Source organism: Aethalodelphis obliquidens, unplaced genomic scaffold (assembly GCF_003676395.1).
Source record: "Aethalodelphis obliquidens isolate GAN/ISIS:26980383/991018 unplaced genomic scaffold, ASM367639v1 scaffold2, whole genome shotgun sequence".
Classification (NCBI taxonomy): Eukaryota; Metazoa; Chordata; class Mammalia; order Artiodactyla; family Delphinidae; genus Aethalodelphis; species Aethalodelphis obliquidens.
This window is the reverse complement of record NW_020837946.1, coordinates 57,395,365-57,417,698: the sequence shown is the minus strand read 5'-3', so window position 1 is coordinate 57,417,698 and position 22,334 is coordinate 57,395,365. Positions and strand designations below refer to the sequence as shown.

General features: G+C 39.8%; 1 protein-coding gene across 8 annotated transcripts in view; it reads right to left on the bottom strand.

Moving 5' to 3' along the window:
* Positions 1-13,752, bottom strand: part of ATF2 (activating transcription factor 2) — an 86,448-nt gene extending 72,696 nt beyond the window's left edge. For 6 of the 8 annotated variants that reach the window (XR_003437282.1, XM_027127715.1, XM_027127742.1 and 3 more), the window contains exons 1-2: positions 13,601-13,752; positions 5,764-5,864 (exon numbers count right to left, since the gene is read on the bottom strand). The gene's annotated coding sequence lies outside the window, so the exon portion shown is untranslated. Of the gene's footprint in view, positions 1-3,732; positions 3,788-5,763; positions 5,865-6,359; positions 6,442-13,600 lie in introns of all 8 variants that reach the window. The other 2 variants (XM_027127696.1, XM_027127704.1) reach the window with 2 other exon arrangements.
* Positions 13,753-22,334: the final 8,582 nt, after the last annotated feature.

Here is a 22,334-nt window from a genome sequence, read left to right as displayed (position 1 = left end):
GGGATGGCACCAGCCCAGGACAGGATATCAGGGCCCAAGCAGGAAGATGTCTACTTGATGAGGAGGAGGGGGTCTGGTGGCAACAGGCAATTCATTACATATACATGCAGGTATTAATTGAATAAGTGAATTTATCAAGGATATAGTAGATGAAGGTAAATTCACACTACAGGTGAAGGTAATTACACAGAATGAACTCTGGTACTGGATGAGATCTGGAGATATTCATGTGCACTCACGACTTTCAATGTAAATATACAGATATAGAAATACAGATGATAATATGTGTATATACATGCATATATATTCAAATACTTCCTTAGCTGTGTCACTGAGAAGGCCTGGGAGCACTGATACCCCAATAGCAATAAGCCCTCTAGACCTTGATGTCAAAATACTATTCTCCACCAAAAGGAACCTGGGATCCTTGAAGAATTGGCTGATTCCGAGGCTAAAGCAGGAATAATACAGGATGGGCCTTGAATACCTTCTGCAAGAAAGTAAAGAAGGACTTATGGATTTAGCCAGAAAGTGGCCAAATCTCAGACAACTTGAGATTCAAAATAAATGATAGTAATAGATCATACTGTGAATAAAATAGGATTCCATTAATCTGATATAAAGCATACCAATGTAGAAATGAAAATTTGATAAGACAAGATGTTTACATCCTCTCAAAGTATCTCCCTATAAAATACATTTTAATTACTAAAGGCAAAACAGTAATATACAGTACAAAAGCCTGGCAAATATCACTTTACTCAAGTGATCCAAGTTAACAACACTAAACATCAGGAAAATCAACATCAATATCATTGCAACCCTTCGGTTGCAATGAGGATGACACAGCATCACTTTCATAACAGTCATGCCAAAGATACATAACCTGAGTCTAATCATGAAGAAACATTACAGAACACCAAATTGAGGTAAACTCCTCAAATAACTGGGCCATAATCTTCAAAAGTGTCCAAGTCATCAAAGTCAAGGAAAGATCGAGGAACTGCTTCAGATTGAAAAAGACCAATGAGACATGATAACTAACTGCAACATGAGATTCTAGACTGAATCCTTTTGCTATAAAGGACAGACATTATTGGAATAACTGGCAAAACTTAAATGTAATCTGCAGATTAGATGGTAGCAATATTTCAAAGTTAATTTCTTGATTTTCATGGTTGTATTATGGTTTTGGAGGAGAGTGTCTTATTGTAGAAAGTAAAGTATTTGGGCGAATGGGACATCATGCTAGCAACTTACTCTTAAAAGGGTCTGGACTAAACAACTTAAAAATAAAAAAGGAAAAACTTACAGAGGGAAGGACTTCCCTGGTGGCGCAGTGGTTAAGAATCCGCCTGCCAATGCAGGGAACACGGGTTCGAGCCCTGGTCTGGGAAGATCCCACATGCCACGGAGCAACTAAGCCCGTGCGCCACAACTACTGAGCCTGCACTCTAGAGCCCGCGAGCCACAACTACTGAGCCCGTGTGCCACAACTACTGAGCCTGTGTGCCACAACTACTGAAGCCTGCGTGCATAGAGCCCATGCTCCGCAACAAGAGAAGCCACCGTACTGAGAAGCCCGTGCACTGCAACGAAGAGTAGCCCCCGCTCGCCACAACTAGAGAAAGCCTGCACGCAGCAACGAAGACCCAATGCAGCCAAAAAATAAATTAAAAAAAAAACTTACAGAATGAATTTAAATTATATATAAATAACATGCACTGTAATAATTCAATATATAACCACTATATAATTAGTATCATGTAGTTTTTAGCAGTAGTTTTGAGAAAAATACTAAAACACACAGATTCTCTAACAATTCTCTGCTTGCTTCCAGTTTATAACCTTCATGTTATGAGATGTCAAAGAACATGGACTTCCCTGGTGGTCCAGTGGTTAAGACTCTGTGCTCCCAATGCAGGGGGCACGGGTTCAATCCCTGGTCGGGGAACTAGGATCCCATATACCTCACCACGTGGCCAAAAAAAAAAAAAGAGAGAGAGAGAGATGTCAAAGAACAGAAAAACTGTTCTGTACTGAAAAGTTAAGAGCAAACTTAGTAGAACAATTTCTGTACCTGAATAAAGACTCAAAGGGTAGTGTTAGACAATTATTTGTCCTATAGGTAACTCCTTTGTTTAAAATCTGAAATGTGAGTTAAACCTATTAAACAAAATAAACAATCCTTTAGGCTGTAGTATCACTATTCCCATGCCATTTTGAATTATATCATTCAAATGATGCAGCTGATAAAAATGTGTGCTTTTCTTACATCTCACCAAAAACAAGTAGGCAGGAAACCAATTCACTTCACAGAAAACAGTGCGAGTCAAGTGGGAGCAGGACATTCCTAAGATACTGCTGGTCTCCCCCGAAGTGGACAGCCAAGCCCTGTCTGTCTTGGGTGTTGACAATGTGGACAAAAATGTCCAAAGGTATGATAGGATCTATCCTCTGCCTCTCTCCATGTTTCTGACCAAGAAACAAAGGACTTGTGACTCTCAAAAATATTTGGAAGAAAATTTCTACCCATCTCCACTATCCACTCATTCAGTCTCCCAAATAGGAGGAGAAATAACTTGGTGAACCTGAGAAAAGGGTTATTATGGATATGTAACTTAGGGCCCTCTTGGCTCCTGAGTTCATTTCTCACAGAAATATATGGGAAAGACTACAGTCCTTCACTACATGGCTGGGTAAACATCTAATCTGTAGACCTCCCTAACCCTCTGGGGTGGGGCATCCACTGTCTTTACACTTGGGGTAAAAGTTCATTTCAGGCTTAGGTCCAAAACATGTTCTCCAGTCCAGACCTATCAGCAATAAAGCTGGTATCTATTTTTATTCTTTTAAAATTTTTAACATATAAATCATTTTTGGACAAAAACACATGCCCCTGGTAAAAATCAAACAGTACAAAAGGATATACAGTATAAAGTAAGTCTTCTTACTTTTTTCCCATCCCTGACCTCAGTCCCAATTTCCAAAGATAACCACTCTTACCAGTTACTATGTATTTTTCCAGAGATAATCCATGTATTTACAAGTATATTATATATGTGTATATCACATTTTTATACAAATTGTGGCATACTATACATGCTGTTATGAATTTTGCTTTTTCATTTAACAATATATTACAGCTGGTATTTTAATCCCCCCATCCACCAAAAAAAAGAAAATAGTGTGAGTAAATGAATCTTTGGAAATAGGGGTGGGGGAAATGAAACAATTTCTGGTGACTAATTTCAGAAATCACTAGAGTCTAAAATATAAATTTGACTGATCTTCTAGTTAATTATAGAACTACAAATGCTGTAACCTCTTACATTTAAAGCATGTACTCAAGTTTCAAAGCAGATTTTTAAAATATGGATATTACTAAATGTTACACACAATGTACAGAATTCCCAAACATTTCTAATACAAATAATTTATTTTATGAAATTTATTTGGAAGACATTTGACTATTTTGTACCCAATACTACATTAAGAATAAGAAAGGTGGTCCCTGACCTCAAAATCAGATTAGTAAGGAAAACAAATAAGTGAAAATAGTAATACTAATTCAGTGATATACATATAATAATAGATATACACAAGTGCTATGGGAACATAGGGCAATAAAGGGTATACTGGAGCTGGTCATCTCTCCTCCGCAGCCATAATCCCCTCTTAGAGCCAGACTGTCAGTAAAGGGCAATCCTGTATCTCCATGGCCTGACATACCTGTTTCAGGTGAACCAGAGGAGACACCTGAACAGTCAAGCCAATCAGATTACCTCTTCAGGAAACGTGTAAAAAGAAAAAAAAAATAAATAAATCAGCCAAACAGAGGTATACACTAGACATTCAAAATCATACTCAGGACTGGCAGACATTTTCTGCCACGTTCATACTGATAAGAAATTAATGAGGGACTTCGCTGGTGGCACAGTGGTTAAAAATCTGCCTGCCAATGCAGGGGACGCGGGTTCAATCCCTGGTCCAGGAAGATCCCACTGCCGCGGAGCAACTAAGCCCATGAACCGCATCTACTGAGCCTGCACTCTAGAGCCCGTGAGCCACAACTACTGAAGCCTGCAAACCTAGAGCCCGTGCTCCGCAACAAGAGAAGCCACCGCAATGAGAAGCCTGCGCACCGCAACGATGAGTAGCCCCCGCTCAACACAACTAGAGAAAGCCCGCGCCCAGCAACGAAGACCCAATGCAGCCAAAAGTAAATACATTAATTAATTTTAAAAAATTAATGAAAGCCAGAATGGAGTAGGCACAGAAAAACAGGGACGAGAAACCATGTAGCCAAGATGAAGGAAAGAAGTTTCTGCAATGCCTGACTATGCTTTCTGTGATTGGGTCATGTGAGAATCTTCTGTATCCTGATTATGAGCTTTTTATTTAGGTTGAATTTATCTGATTTTCTACCCCCTAACTAAGACTAGTACCTAGCCAACCCTGAAGAGAGGGTCTGTGAAGGGTACTGAAGGAAGTAATGCCTCAGCTTAGTCTTCTCAAAGAAATAAGAGATGATGTTTTGGGCAGAGGAGACAGCATGTAGAAGCACAGTAAAGCAGAGTACACTGAAGGATCTCTAAGAACTTCTGATGGCTAAAGCATGGGATATATGATTGAAGGGAAGAGAGGTGAGGCCAGAGAAGGAAACATATCTCTAAGGGCCTTTAATACCCCAGTAAGGAGTCTGAACTCCAACCTCACTCCCCCATCCCACCCGCACCCTGAGGTTATAAACTATGGTCCTGCACCAAAATGTTGAGCTAAGAAAGTTTTTCCATTTTTTAAATGGTCAGTGGGTAGGGAAGAAGAAGCAACAGAGACTATATGTGACCCCCATAAAGCCTAAAAATCTTACTATATGCCTCTTTAAAGAAAAAGTTTGCTTAATCCTGCTGTAAAAAATGGGAAGATTTTAAATAGGTGAATTAGATAATCAAAGGGGCATTTTTGCAACATCTCTAATGGAAGTGTGGAGGATGGACTGGTGAGAGTAACACGATGCATAAGAAAACCAGTACACGTTACTACTAGATTCAGGAAAGAGAATGATGGTTTATACTCAAGCAGTGCCAGTCAAAATCAGAGGAAAGGACAAGTTACGGAAAAACATGTTCTTATGATAAGGCTTCTAATCCTTAACACTGTCTGCAGACCCTTGCGTGGACTGACCTCTGACACCCACCCCAGTCTTAATGATACCTTGATCTCTTGGCTGTAGTTAGGCAGCTCCCTCTCTCAGTCTAGAGTGCTCTTACTTCCCACTCATCTGTTCCTTTCTTAGTTAATACCACTCACCTCTGATCTTCCTCCATCCACTATCCCCCTACCCTGAAATTCGGATGTCTCATTTACTTATTCAGTCAATAAATATTTATCGAGCACATGCAAGAGGGTAGGAGTTAATCCTTACAAAATCCTAGGAGAGTTGGGACTTTCATATTGGAACTCTTTGCTACAGAGGGCTCCCTAGTCAGACAAGTTTAGGATCCTCTGAGTTAAACAAAATTACATACTTTTATGTAGTCTTCAGTGTGCTTTTACATGCTGATATGCACTGTAGCTCCAAAAGGATATTTCCAAATTTGCTGAACCTTAGGAATTTCTTTTACTAAACATTATCAATATGGTAGGACAACTAGCATTCTGAGGATTACCGTATGGAAACACCTCTTGAACTTAATAATATTTGAGAGACAATCACAAAATAAAAGATCACTTTTGCAGCAAAAGCTTAAAATTTCTTACCTTTCTAGCTGGTGGGCCATGAGCTTTATTTACTCTTCTGCCAGGAATCCCTCAACTCCAATCAAGTAAGCAGTGCTTCTCAAGTTTCCATCTAAGTATCCCTAGGGCAAAGGAGAAGCAGAAAAGAGCAAATTCATTACTCTGCAAAATCTAAATAACTCCAGGAACTTCCCTGATGGCGCAGTGGTTAAGAATCCGCCAGCCAATGCAGGGGACATGGGTTCGAGCCCTGGTCTGGGAAGATCCCACATGCGGTGGAGCAACTAAGCCCGGGTGCCACAACTACTGAGCCCGCCTGCTGCAACTACTGAAACCCACGCGCCTAGAGCCCGTGCTCTGCAACGAGAGAAGCCATGGCAATGAGAAGCCCACGCAGTGCAATGAACACAACCAGAGAAAGCCCACACGCAGCAACGAAGACCCAACACAGCCAAAAATAAATAAATAAATTTAAATAAATAACTCCACTACAAAAATTTGTAAATGTTTATTTTATATTTTAAAATGCATGTATATTTTGCCTTCTATTCCATTATTTTTTAGTATAAAAATTAAGGTTCCCTGCAAAATCTTTAATGCTCCAGGAAGATGTTTACCTTGTGGCCTCCCAAAACTCCTGGCACACTGCCACCTATCAGATGTGTAACAGTTTCAAAGATGGAAGCACGGCAATGGAATCTTGGTGAAAAGGGAAAAATAAAACTTTTTAATATAACAGAAGGAAGAGGTAGTCACAGCTGATCCGCGAAACGGCAGCGCTGAATCTTGAGCGTCAAAATTCTTAAGAGTGAAGGTTAATGGCTCTTCTTGTGCCAGTGTGCTTCACACAACTGTTTATGTGCTTCTTATTTGGAAATGACTTTTTTATGCCTGTATCAGTTAGGATTAGGTTCAGCTGTGAGAAAACTCAAAATAACAATGGCTTAAATGAGTCAGAAGTTTATTTCTCTCACAAGAACACAGGCAGTCCAGAACCATGATCATTGGGAACCCAGGCTCCTTCTGTCTTGTTGTTCTTCCATCCTCAACATGTGGCGTCCCCTTCACAGTCTAAAATAACTGCTCAAGGTCTAGCCATCACATCAATGGCAGGAAGGAAAATGGTGAGATGAGAGATAGCCTCCCTTTAAGGATACTTTTCAGAAATCTTACAGGAAACTTCTATTCTGGCCAGAACTTAAATCACATGGCCATAGCTAGCAAGGAAGCTGAGAAATACATTCTTTATTTCACCACATGCTTGGAAAAAAAAACTGGAGCATCTACAATAAGGAAAAAGAAGAGAATGAATATTGGTGGCCAATTAGTTGTTTCTGTCGTCATATGCAGCTCATTCTAAAATGTAAGATGGTTGGATATCTTGTAGAGATGTCTTATCAGTCCACTGAAGGGAGCTTTCAAAGGCAGAAATTCCTGCCAGTGGCCAAGGAGCAAGACCAATGTTAATAAGGACTTCTCTAAATATGCAAGACCAATCTGTAGGTGACAGAGGAAGAAGAAAAACTATCTGAAGACCAGAGTAACAATATAAGAGTAAAGCAACAACCTAGATAGTTGTAGTTTAGGAGGATAAACTCACTAGGCAGTCCACAAAACTTAGGAATGATTACATGGGACCGTTAGGTAAGTAATGGAGTGCCTAAGGTGAGATTGGGTAAGAACTTGGCAGAAAGTTCAGTTACCAATTGCATTAGGAAAAGGCAGCTATCCCAGGAGCAAGATGTTAAAGGGAAAGTTGACCTTCCCTTACCTGAGGGCTGAGCTCCCATGCATGAGGGCCAAGTAGGAACTTGGAGATTTCCTTATTGCACAGACTGTTGAAAAGAAGAGTTGCACTTTACCTTGAATAAGGTTGGCCAAAACAGTCTTAATATGTTTAAAACTTTTGATGCAAATACCAAAAGCTATAAGGACTCTCATTTCAAAATTGGCAACGAAATTGTTTTATATACAGACTGTTCCTTAAAGGAAAAGGGACCAGAACAGGGCATTTAGCTAGACAAATGTAAATTTGGGACTATGAATGGAGCAGCAATCCAAAGGACAAATGGCTCTGTGGGATAACTGTACTTCCTACTGAAAATAATCCACATATAAGTGGATCCATGCAGTTCAAACCCATGTTGTTTAAGGATCAACTGTACTTATAAAAGAATGGTGTATCTTGAAAAGCCAGAAATTACATTTTTTTCAACTATCTAAACTTATGAAGAAATATTTTAGGAATCAACTTAGAAATGTGCAAGAGTACATAGTTTATCAAATTTCTTTTCAGGAGTATATATATGAGTGTACTAGGCAGAATGGCCCCCCAAAAATGTCCACACCCCAATCCCTGGAACTTATGAATAGGTTATGTTACATAGCAAAATGGACTTTGCAGATGTAAAAATCATCACAGATTCTAAAATAGGAAGATTATCCTGGGTTATCCAGATGGCCAATCTAATCACATGAGCCAGTAAGAGTGAAGAACTTTCTCTGTCAGAGAGCTTTTGGCAGTAGCAGAAGTCAGAGATAAGCATGAGAGAGACTTTACCTGACATTACTGGAGGGGGCAGCACTGAAAGCATTTCAACTTCTATGAGTGAAGACTAGCCCTGGCTGACAGCAAGGAAAGAAGGACCTCAGTCTTAAAACTGTATGCAGTCAACAATCCAAATGAACTGGGAAATGGATTCTTCCTCAGAGACTCCAAAAAGAAAGAAAGAATGCAGCTCTGCTAACATACTGATTTTGGCTTAGTAAGACCTTATGTAGTGGGCCCAGCTGAGCCCACCTGGACTTCTGACAAACAAAAACTATGAGATAAATTTGGGTTGTTTTATGATGCAAAGTATGTAGTGATTTGTGAAACAGGAATAGAAAATAAAGTAAGCAAAAATGCTAATGTACTCAGGAGGACAGGCTTGTAGCCCAAGGAACCGCACAGATTCAGAGTTTTCTCTGTGCTCTAATTTCCTTCTCATATCTTGGTAAGTGCCACAAAATGCCAAGAAATGATCCTAGAGCTCACACTAGGAAGAGCAATATGGTCATAATGATGAACTTAAACCTAAGAAGTTGAAAACCTGTAGCTATAAGCCAGTAGGAATTCATTCCCCTTTGAGTTTCTAAATTAGGAAAAATTTAAATGGTATGATTTCACCTCCTATCCTCTCCAGGAAGAAAAAATATACTAGTTTCAGGATTGTCAAAAATAATAATTGAGGGCTTCCCTGGTGGTGCAGTGGTTGAGAGTCCGCCTGCTGATGCAGGGGACGCGGGTTCGTGCCCCGGTCCGGGAGGATCCCACATGCCGCGGAGCGGCTGGGCCCGTGAGCCATGGCCGCTGAGCCTGTGCGTCCGGAGCCTGTCCTCCGAAATGGGAGAGGCCACAATAGTGAGAGGCCGCGTACAGCAAAAAAAAAAAAAAGAATATGGGAGGATGTACTTAGGTTATATGCAAATACAGTGCCATTTTATATAAGGGACTTGAGCATCAACAGATTTTGGTATCTGCAGTGGATCCTGGAACCGAACCCCACAGATACCAAGGGATGACTGTATGTGAATAGTGAAATCAGCCCAATATATCAAAATATTATTTAATAATATCAGTAGTCCAATTTTTAAGTCAAACTTCATTTTTTCACGTGAGTCTTGATTATTCCCAGACCTTTAATTCCTAGGTGAATTAAGGTAAGCAAGTTCTTGTTTTATAGTTTAAAATTACAACAGAACATTAGAAATATATAAATACACAGAATTTACAGATTAATGGTTATGAATATGAACAGTGCTAATGAAAGTTTTTACTAATAACATCATTTTAGATTTGGTAATCATATCAGCTATACAAAACAGTGTCCATAGCATTAATTTTGCTCAAGGTAGATGTATAAAATGTACCTATTGATCATTGCTTTTCCTCACTAAAAACTTATCTTTGTAAAAGTAATATAGAAACTCACAGCTCACCAAGAATTACAATAATTCATAATCACCGCTTAGGAGTACATCAATAATTTCTCATCATGAAGAAGGCAATAAGATACAGATTATGTACAATTCCCATTACAACACTAGTAAGCTTACCTCCCCCCACACCATGCAAAGTCCATCAAAATTCAGGTAAATGAAAGAGATATTACCTCAGAAGTAACCCTCAATCCAACATCCACACTTCAACAATCATTAAAACCTATCTTACAATGATAAAAGATACTAGTGACTCTCAACACCATGACTGAGAAATGATGCTATACTTATATTAAATAATTAGTAAAGAAATCAAAAGAACAAACATTAGAAGTATGATGTTTTAATTTAATCATCTCTTCCACTATAGAGAGGAAGAAATGAAAGGTCTCACAGAAATGTTTATAGTGGGATTGGTGGAGCAGAAGAAAATGACAACTGGAATGCATGCAAATCACAGTATCATGACTTTACTATCTCAAAATGTGGATATGCTATACTGCACGAGTTTTATATAGAAAAAGTCTCACTTGGGAAGAAGGGATGTATATGGAACAAAAACTACAAGCTATTCTCTCACATGGATTTATGAAAATTCTGAGGTAGTATTATAAGTTCCACCACAAATTGTAAGTTCCTAGGGAAAACTCAACATTATTGCCAAAGCTACCAAATAGATGACTGCTGTACTGTCTTCAAGCCACACCACATGCATGCCTGTTGGGGTTGTGATGGATTATTATTATTTTTGAATGAACTTTAACAATTATAATTACCATACCATATACTGAGTACTCATTAAGTTCCTGACACTGTTTCAAGCATTGTATATACGTTAAATATTTGAATGTTCACAACAAGACTATGAGTTAAGTATTATCTTTAAAGATAAGGAAACTGAGGCACAGAGAAGTTATATGATTTGCCCAAGGTGACCCAGATAATAAGTGGTAGACTCATGACAACCTGATTAGTAACTACCCTATGACATTGATTATATACTTACAATGAGCCAGAAGATAATACTGAGGAAACAAAAACACAGTCAATTTGGCTGTAACATACACATTCCTTATTTGAAGGGTTACCTATATGGAATGTCATTATGAAGTTTAATAATTCACAAATGTATAGTTCAGAAAGAAGCTCTTATATTAAAACAAACTAGCATAAGACATCCAATGTGTAAACTATGTAAAACTGCAGAAAATTTAAGAATTATTGCTACTTGGATGTCAAAAGTTTCAGTAATCTTTAAGAGAAATAAAATCAGTGAAATGACAGAAAATATGAAATATACATATCTGTCCCAGCACACAGATCACTGGCAGACAAATAACTACAGACTGATATAGTCAACTAAATAAAACTTCTAAATAATGTCACTTACATTAATAATTCCTGGGCTTCCCTGGTGGCGCAGTGGTTGAGAGTCCGCCTGCTGATGCAGGGGGCGCGGGTTCGTGCCTGGGTCCAGGAGGATCCCACATGCCGCGGAGCGGCTGGGCCCGTGAGCCATGGCCGCTGAGCCTGCGCGTCCGGAGCCTGTGCTCCGCAACGGGAGAGGCCACAACAGTGAGAGGCCCGCATAGCGCGCAAAAAAAAATAATAATAATTCCTAGCTAAGTAATCCTACTTTTTTTAATAAGCACAACTCCAAAGTTGGTAAAATTATGACAAAGTTGATGCAGTAACATTCTGATGACAGTGTAAACTTGCTCAACTCTTTGGGGAGGCAAAAATTTGGCAACTGTAGAAACATTTATATCCTTTGACCTAGAATCTCAATAGAGATTGGTATCTACAGAAATAATTCAGAATAAAAGATCTATGCACGGAGATGCTTAATTCAATGTTAAAACAGGCAGAAACTGAAAGTTATTTTCCTGTTGGACCTTTAAAATCGAGGCAATTTTAGGAACTTCACTGGTGGCACAGTGGTTAAGAATCTGCCTGCCAATGCACGGGACACGGGTTCAAGCCCTGGTCTGAGAAGATCTCACATGCCGGGGAGCAACTAATTCCATGTGTCACAACTACTGAGCCCACGTGCCACAACTACTGAAGCCCGCGCACCTAGAGCCCGTGCTCCGCAACAAGTGAAGCCACCTCAATGAGAAGCCCGCACACCGCAAAGAAGAGTAGCACCCGCTCTCTCCAGCAACTAGAGAAAGCCCGCGTGCAGCAAGGAAGACCCAACGCAGCCAAAAATAAATAAATAAACAAACAAATCAATAAAAAACAAACACCTATGTTCTAAATTACCACAATATTATAGTTTAAATAATTAAAAACTTAATGGCAGTAGCATCCTCTCAGAACAAGATTAAACATGTCTTAGGAAAGCAGCATACACAGCACTGTAAATTTGGAATATTCTTACAAACTATTTTACAAAGATTAGGATTCAATTATCAATGACCTTAAAGACCCATGAACTTTTTTGTTTCTTGATCTGAAGAAGGGCATCTCTATTTTTGAACACACTTTACAACGATGTTCCTGCAGTTTTGAAAACAGTGTTTACAGTGGCTTTTCAAGTCACTGTAACAAATTTAAATTTAATTACAAAATATCATTGCTATTGCATTTGTCTTTCAGGGCACTTAACCCTACTGGGATGACTTTTTAACAAGCTTCTCACCTTCACAGTTTTGGTACAACAGACCAAGCATATAGGCTTTCCGATTATGCCTAGAAAAACTATTACTGACAGTGGTTATAAATTTCTTCAGATAGGACAAAAAACGTGCTCAGAGGAACAGTTTTTGATCTGATTTCAAATATAGACATTAAATTTATTTACTGTTACTATCTCCAAAATTTTAAATTCCTAAGAAATTGTAACTTTCACATAATAATTTACAGATTAGTCAACAGGCCTAAGGTCCATCAGGAGTAACCCCTTTTACTCCATCATATTCACAATAGTTTTGCTCTTGGCCTGACCAGTTTTAAAACTCTTCATTAAACAAAGACAATTTTATACCACTTAAAGGCACAAAAATAGTCCCCATCTCTTCCGTCCTCTGCCTCCTTCTAGCGTCAGTTCAACCAGCGAACACAGAAAACACACTCTCGGCTCTGGTCCCCAAGATATCAATTAAAAAAAAAAAAACACAGGTGATTTCCCTACAGAACGTTTGCAGTCCACCCAGGAAGGTTAAAAAAAAAAAAAAAAAAGGGGGTAAAATACCAGAATCAATCTGCACCCGCACCTCAGCCCCGCCCCATCTGAAAAAGTGGGGGGTGGCGGGAGTGTGAAGGGGCAGAAAGGACAGAAAAGGCCGAGACTTCCAGCTCCCAGGTTCTGCATACCATTTGTTCCATCAGCTCCCACCGCAGCCAGAGACCCTGACCCTGTTTTCTGCCGCGCCTCCTGATCCTCCCCCTCGCCACCATCACATACAGTTCCCAACCACTGAGTGGGGAGACCAGAGCCGGCCCTCTTCCTGTTCAACCCAAGGACTGAAGCGGGTTCTCCTTGCACCCTCGGCAAATCCGACGTGTGCCCCAGGGATCTCCAAACTGACCAGACAAGGGGACGATATAGCAGGGGGAGGGGTCTAAGAGGAGCCGTTATTCCTTTTTCCTCCTCGTCAGGAAAGCGCGCGAGCGGGGAGGGGCCGGAACAACAAATGCCAGTTACCTAACGGTCCGGCCTGTTCGGCCGGGCTTCCGAAGCCGACGCCGCGCGGGCCGCTAAAGCTGCAGCACAGCCACAGCCGCCCCGAGGGCCAGGCACGGGCAGGAGCGCCCGAGGTGATGGGAAGCGGGGGGGTGGGGACTATGGTGAGCGACGTCGCCATGTTAGTGCCTTCTTTCTCTGCATCCCTACAGTCTCCAGTCCTGCGGCCCTCTCCTCATCACTACTCACCTTTCCAGGTCACTAGTTCATGCTTCTTTCGGTCGCTGGGGAGACCCGAGCTCAGCGGTGTTTACAAACCACCCCTGGAGGAAAGGACTGAACCGCACTTTAAAGGCCACGGGCTCCCACAGGCTTCCGTCCTCTCTCGCGAGATCGGACTGACAACCCTTCTCTCCGCCCCCCTCCCGACATCCCTCCTTTCTTCTCGCGCCCCTCCTCTCCACGCACACGCCCCTTCTTGCCTTCCTTCTGACAGAGCGCCTCCGGATCAGGTGGTTCAGTCAGGCTTAAGGAAGGGGGCGGGAACCAAAGAATACTCGGGCGCTGGTTATTGGATACAGAACCCGAAGGGCGGGAAGCAGTTCTGGAGGGGGCGGGACCAGGGAGTTAGTAGAGTGGCGTCTCTGTACCCGGGAGCTGCGGAAGGCTGTGATTGGCAGCCGGCTGGAGGTGGGCGCGAGTGTAGGGCGCTGGAGCAGGTGGATGTTGAGGTCGCGTGAGGAGGTTGATGGTGTGCAGGGAGGAAAGGTGAACTCTGGGAAGGCTGCCGGTGGCGGGAGAGAAAGCAGGAGGAATCCTCTGAGCCCAGCTCCGGAAACCTGGTATTTCCGTTGCTGTCATTTCCCGGCCCTTGGTAGGGAGGAGGGTAAAGCGTAGGGAGGCGCGCACCGAAACCCACCTTCCGGCTGCACTGAAGCCTGAGAAGGAGAGCTTCGGTTTAGAAGCCGCGGAGTTTGCTGGAAATTACCCCCTAAGCCCCCTACGCGCCTGAAACGGGGAAGCAAGATGTCAGTTCCGAAATAAATGAAATAAGCCTTTACCATGAATGGCGTTTGTTCGAATTTTACTAAGCTGTAGCTGGAACTGATTCCTCCGGCTCTCAGCGCCCAGTACAGTGTATGATGTTAGCATACAATTATGTTCTAAGTAACTTACTAAAAGGAAATACAGTGCCTTCCACTATATCTCCCTAACTTAAAATAGTGCAAGAGGAAAATCCTCCATATTATGGTGTATCCTATTTTATCAATTTTCCTTTACTTAGCAGTTATAGATAAAAAATATCAATTTTAGTAGAGAGAATTCCAAACCTTTAAAACATCAGCAACTCCGTATTAACACTTGAGAGGACCAAAGGACACCAAATTAATACGGCGTAGAAATAGCACTCTCCGTAATACTGTCCTACTGCTTAATAGGCCGATGCAATGCCTAGGAAATAACTGTCAAGCTTTGAAAGTAGCTGTTTAAAAAGAATGCGGGGCGGGGGAGCTAATCATTTGATTAACATAAAGGACAAAAAAGACCGTATTTATTGCTCTTCAGTTGACACAGATACATTCCTACAAACAAAGAGAAGTGCTGAAAATATTTCTTAATGTTGTTCTATGATTCTCTTTACAACTTAAATGTTTCGAATGTTAAAGGTAGGGATATTGATTGTTCAATAAATACACCCTAGCGCCCTTGAAAAGTATGATGGGGACCCTGCGAAAATTTGCATTAATTATTTTTTTAAAAAAGCACGTTTTTTTCAGTGCCTTGTTTTCCACTTATTAAGTGATGATTTCTAGTCTATAGCAAAATTATGTATTAAGTTTACATATGAACATTAAATGCACTCAAACGTTATCTCCAAACTCAAATGAAACTGAAATTGTTGTTAGATTGTGGGGCATAGTATTTGAGAGTTAATGAACCTACAGTTCAATAATGGTATCTGCCATAAAAGTGACATTGTAATGGCACTGGACCTTTTAGCAGGTTTCTGGCCTCTATACATGTATGTGAGCCAACTCACCCCTCTTTTAAAACTAATTTCATTACTCAAGAGCCCCGAAAGAAGCCAAATTGACACTGTTTATGCCTCAAGTTAAAATGAAAGTACCATCTCTACATAACATTAGTAACATTGTAGTAGTGTTAGTGTAGTGTAGCACTGATTATTAAAACCTCAGCAGTTCAGATTACTGATGATGAACATGGTGATGGACAAAACGTGTGACTGACAGATCACAGATTGCTCGGTCTAGAATATATTCACTAAAATGTGCGCAAATGAGTTATAAATGTCATGGCATTTCAAAGTAGATAGGCCTTTTTTTTTTGCGGTACGCGGGTCTCTCACTGTTGTGGCCTCTCCCGTTGCAGAGCACAGGCTCCGGACGCGCAGGCTCAGCAGCCATGGCTCACGGGCCCAGCCGCTCCGCAGCATGTGGGATCTTCCCGGACCGGGGCACGAACCCGTGTCCCCTGCGTCAGCAGGCGGACTCTCAACCACTGCGCCACCAGGGAAGCCCTCTCTCTTCAAAATTTAAGCTCCTTTGAGAAAGAAGCTCTAAGTTACAAAACATATAAGAGGAGATAGAGTACTTAAATCATTTGGGAGAAAGAAGTACAGATTCTTGCCAAGAACCTGTGCCAATTTTTAGAGATTATAAACAGATTGATAGCTGAAAGGATATGACCTAGGGAGACAGGTTACCCTCAATTTACAAAATTGACATTTCTATTGATTTGTAAGTGAGATGTGTATTGCAGCCTGTTTTCTCACTGACAGATTAGACCAGTGGTTCTCAAACTTTTTGACTTTGGGACCCTACACCTGATAACAACATCTTAACATAAATAACACTTTGGGGAAAAATAATTATATTTTCTAAAACAAAAACAGAAGAATGACATTGTTTTCATGTTTGCAAATCGTTATGTCATGGCTTAGTAGAAGATAGTTGCATTATTGTATCTGCTTCTGCATTTGATCTGCTGCAATATGTTTTGGTTGAAGTGTATGATGAAAATCTAGCCTCACAGAACTATGTAAATGGAAAAGGGAGGACCTCATGAACTCCCTGAAAGGCTCTTGGGGCCCTCAGAATTCTCAGACCACACTTTAAGAATCACTGGATTAGCAGTACATTGCAATAGGGAGGAGGAAACAAGTCTTCCAATGAACCAGTTGACAGCTTTTTGAAAGATAAGGAGTCTGAGTCATGACATGCCGGGAATCATAGTATTCTGGTAGTACTTCTTTGAGAAGCACTGTAAACTTTGAGTTTTATGTATATACAGATCACCTGGGTTCCTTGTTAAAATTCAGATTCTGATTCAAAAGATCTGATGCGAGGCTACAGAACCTATAGTTCTAACAAGCTCCCAGGTGATGCCAATGGTGCTGATCCATGGACATCACTTTGAGTAGCAATGCTTTAGTAAATTATGATATACACATCACCAGAAAACCTACAGGAGAATGCACAAGTAAGCTTGTGTGTGTGTGTGTGTGTGTGTGTGTGTGTGTGAGGGAAGTGTAGGATAGGGATAGGTGGAGGAAAGAGAGAAGTATAAATAAATGCATGCTATCTACCAATACTTTTTAAAAAACTATTTAAAAGATGCTATCGTTTTTTATAAATCCTATACTATGACAAATTTTCACTACTACTTGTCAACCAGCAAAGCAAACTAAGGCATAATGTTGCTATGTTTGTTGAGGCAGAGGAGAATGGTATTAGATCTAAAAAAAAATAATTTTTTCCCCTAATAATGTAAAGGATTGGGCAAGTAATTGATGAACTATGTGTTAGAGTCTTAAGTCCATAGTATTAGCAGTAGAGCAACAGCATGAAATTATGCAATTTATATATGCTCAGCATGTAGAGAATTCAACAACTCATTTATAATTTCATGTGTAGAAATCATATTTTGAAAAGCTTTGCGAGGATAGTACTGCGATAATACAAACTTCTCCTTACTTAACATGATAATTTTAGCATAAAATTATCAAACAGAATTTTGCGGTACACGGGACTCTCACTGTTGTGGCCTCTCCCGCTGCAGAGCACAGGCTCCAGACACGCAGGCTCAGCAGCCATGGCTCACAGGCCTAGCTGCTCCGCGACGTGTGGGATCTTCCCGGACCGGGGCATGAACCCGTGTTCCCTGCATCGGCAGGCGGACTCTCAACCACTGCGCCACCAGGGAAGCCTATCAAACAGACTTTAAAACTTGCAGTAGAAGCATGAGATAGTTTATTTGGTTATTAAATGTTATTTCCCATTTCTCTACAATCTTTCCTTAAACTTAACTTCAAGGACATTAATTTCTACCCAACTTTAGCCGCTTAACAACTTGACCACAAAATTTGGTCATTCCTTGGACCTACCTTACTTCTAAGATCTGAACTCTGAAATTTAAAAAATTTGTCTAGTTTTTGGTGCTTACTGAAATGGATCTTCAACCTTATTGCAACCTCTGAGCCCTTGATCCCCCCTCTTTTAAAAAAATTTTGATAAAATACACACAAAATTTACCATCTTAACCATTTTAAGTGTACATTTCAGTCATATTATAATAAATATATTCATAATGTTGTGCAACCATCACCACCATCCATCTCCATAACTCTTCTCATCTAGTAAACTAAAACTCTATACCCATTAAACTATAGCTGCCCGTCCCCCTCATTTCCCCCACCTTAGCCCCTAGCAACCACAATTCTACCTTTTGTCTCCATGATTTTGACTACTCTAAGTACCTCATATAAGTGAAAACATATGGTGTTTGTCTTTTTGTGACAGGCTTATTTCACTTAGCATAATGTCCTCAGGGTTCATCCGCAGTGTAGCATGTGTCAGAATTTCCTTCTTTTTAAGGCTGAAAAATATTCCACTGTATGTATATACCACATTTTGTTTATCCATTCATCCATCGATGACACTTGGGTTGCCATTTTAGCTACTGTGAACAACGTTGCTATGACTATGGGTGTACAAGTATCTCTTCAAGACCTTGCTTTCGATTCTTTTGAGTATATACCCAGAAGTGCAATTGCTGGGTCATATGGTAATTCTATTTCTAATTTTTTGAGGAACACCATACTGTTTTCTACAGCAGCCATACCATTTTACATTCCTACTTACTGTGCACAGGGGTTCCATTTTCTCCATATCAATGCCAACATTTGTTATTTTCCATTTTTCTTTGATAGTAGCTATTCTAGTGGGTGCTTGGTGGTATCTCATTGTAGTTTTGATTTGCATTTCCCTAATGATTAGTGATGTTGAGCATCTTTTCATGTGCTTGTTAGCCATTTGACTATCTTTTTTTTTGGAGAAATGTCTATTCAAATCCTTTGGTCATTTTTCAATTGGGTTGTTTTTTTTGTTGTTGAGTTTCAGGAGTACTCTATATGTCTGGATATGAATCCCTTATCAGATATATGATTTACAAATATTTTCTCCCATTCTGTGGATTGCCTTTTTATTCCGTTGATGGTTTTCTTATTGCACAAATTTTTAAAAATTTTCATGGTGTCCAATTTATCTAATTTTTCTTTTGTTGCCTGTGCCTTTGGTGTCATATTCAAGAAATCATTGCCAAATCCAATGTCCTGCAAACTTTGCCCTGTTTTCTTCCAAGAGTTTTATAATTTTAGGTCTTACATTTAAGTCTTTAATCCACTTTGAGTTAAGTTTTGTATACAGTGTTAAATAAGGGTCCAGCTTTTTTCTTTTGCATGTGGATAGCCAGTTTTCCCAGTATCATTTGCTGAAGACTGTCCTTTCTCCACTGAATGGTCTTAGCGTTTTTGTCAAAAATTATTTTACAAAAAAATATTACTCAGCCATAAAAAAGCATGAAATATTGCCTTTTGTAGCAACATTGATAGACCTAGAGAATATTATACGTAGTGAAGTCAGACAGAGAAAGACAAATACTATATGATATCACCTATATGTGGAATCTAAAAAACAATACAAATGAATCTACATACAAAACAGAAACAGACTCACATAGAAAACAAACTTATGGTTACCAAAGGGGAGAGGGAGGGAAGAAGGGACAAATTAGGAGTATGGGATTAACAGATACAAATTACTGAACATAAAACAGATAAGCAACAAGGATTTACTATATAGCACATGGAATTATATTCAATACCTTGTAATAACCTATAATGGAATATAATCTGAAAAAAATAATTGAATCACTTTGCCGTACACCTGAAACTAACACAATATTGTAAATCAACTATCCTATACCAAAAAAAAAAAAGAGTAAAAATATTATTTGGCCATATATGCAAGGGTTTATTTCTGGGCTCTCTATTCTATTCCATTGGTCTATTATGTCTATCTTTATGCCAGCACCACACAGCTTTGATTACTGTAGCTTTTGTAAGTTTTGAAATCAGAAAGTTCATACTTTTCTTTTTTTGACTTTCTCCACATCTTCCTTTAGTTCTTTGATCATCTTTAAGACAGTTGTTTAAAAGTCTTTGCCTAGTAGATCTGCCATCAGGTCTTTTTCAGGGGCAGATTCTGTTGATCTTTTTTTCCTTTTAATGAACCACACTTTCCTGTTTATTTGAATATTTTGTGATATTTTTTGTTGAAAACTGGACATTTGAATCTAATAATGTGGGATCTCTGGAAATCAGATTCTCCTTCTTCCCCAAGATTTGCACTTTTTATTATTTTTATTTATTGTTGTAGGCTGTCTCTGTGCTAAGGATCAACCTGATGTGTAAACATAAGGTCTTCTCAGGTCTTTTCTGAGTCCTTGACTTCCCTTGGGCACAAGTGGTCACTGTCCTTACTCCTGCTCTGCACTTCTTTTATTCACATGTACTCCATATCATATACCATACCTTTCCCCTTTTCAAGCCCACAAGTCTCTCTTCAGGAGTATGCTTCAATCTTGTATTAGAATTCTGTAACAAAACAACATACCAACTTCCCCCAAATCAACTTTTTCCTTGTCATCCCTAAGATAATCATACTAAAAATCAAAGCATGGGCTTTGCAATCAAAGATGACCTGAATTTGGATCCTGACTTTGCCACTTAATGGCTATGTAATTTGGGGAACTGTTTAACTCCTCTCAGCCTTTTTACTCTACATCTTGGAAACCAATCCCAATTTTGCATGGTTGTCATGAAAGTTAAATGACATAGTATACGAAGTCACTAGGATAGGGAATGGCACTTATCTGATGCACATACCCTCTCCTCCTCCAACTGGTTCCCATCAAATCCTACTGATACAACTTTTGTAGACTCTTTTAAAAAAAAGTACTCATTGCCGCCATCCTAGACTGGACCCTCGTTGCCTCTCAGCAAAGCTACTATAGCAACCACTGACCATTACTGCCTCCGGTCTATCCTACACTGTTCTTGTATTAAACTTCCTTGGCTCTGGACCTTCAATGGCTGGCTGTGGTCAAATGAATAAAACCCACACTTTTACATCTGACAAATTACATAATTTGGCCCCTGTTTACCTTTGCAGCCTTATCTTACACTATTTCCCTTCCATACCCAGGCAGCTCCTTGTTTCTCCCGAACCTTACCACATGCTTTCACTAGCTAAGATACCCTCTAATTCTGGCCTTTCTTCATTCCACCAGTTCAAGGTTTGTATTAATTTGTAGAAAAATAACTCTTCTTCATGTGATTCCATTGTTAGAAAACTCTTTCTACTCCCCTGAACATCTTAGTACTTCCTGCCACTCTTCTGGAACTCACCATTCTACTTTGAGTTTTAGTTATTTCCATACATGTCTAGTGTTTGGGGCTAGATGACAAGTTTTTCTTTAGTTCAAACATACACTTCATACTCAAATCTGTATTTTGGGTTAATCCCAAAGGCATTAAAAATACCACATTCCTGCAATGAAGAAAGGTAACAACATGCTACCAAATAAGAAGTATGCCTGGAAATCTGAAATACCTTTAGGTATTCTAAATAAATAGATGAATTAGCACTCTACCACTCTTAGGTGCTCTTGTCTCTTGGAGTTTTTAAACAGACCAAACTTATCAACATGGAAAACTCATTTGGTCTTCAATGCAAAAATATCTTTATTGGCCTCTGTTCAGAAACTAAGAAGTTAGTGAAAAGCATACACCATTAATATTTGCTTATAAGGCTGGTAGTACTTGCTGCAAAAATGGCGTACAATAAACATTTCTGCTGTCAAATAGATGTATTCTAGTGATGTACTTTCAACGTCAGAAACTTGTTACTCCAAGTAAGGTAAGATCGCCTGTGGTTATACTTCTAAGTTATACTGATTTTCTAAAGAATTCTTTTTTCCTTAGTAACTTGGAAGCCAGGCAGCCACAGCACAATTTCCTTTTCATTCTCAGGGGATTTCCTCAGCTAAGGGCATGTCTTATAAGAAACCTGTTCCAGAATCAATGTTTCAGGCCTCTTTAAACACCAAACCAGCAGTAAGAGCAGGTTTTTTGTTTGTTTGGCCTAAAATGAACTTGTAACAGAGGACTGGTTAATCTAAGTATTTCCCTAGGACTTAAAAAATGTCATATGATTTTACACTATGGACTTTGTGTTAATTGTGCAGTACTTCTTTGTAAATTGTAGTAAGATATGTATTTTCTTTTAACCATTTTAAAGTGTACAATTCAGTGGCATTCAGTACATTCACAATGTTGTACAACCATCACCAGAACACGGGTTACCCCAAAAGGACCTCCCACACCTATTAAGCAGTTACTTCCCAATCTCTACTCCCACTAGCCTTTAGTAACCACTAATCTACTGTCTCTATGGACCTTTTTTTTTTTTTTTTGGTGTCACTGCGCAGCTTGTGGGATTTTAGTTTCCCAACCAGGGATTGAACCTGGGTCCTCGGTGGTGAGAGCGCAGAGTCCTAACCACTGGACCACCAAGGAATTCCCCTGTCTCTACAGATTTGTGTATTCTGAATATTTCATGTA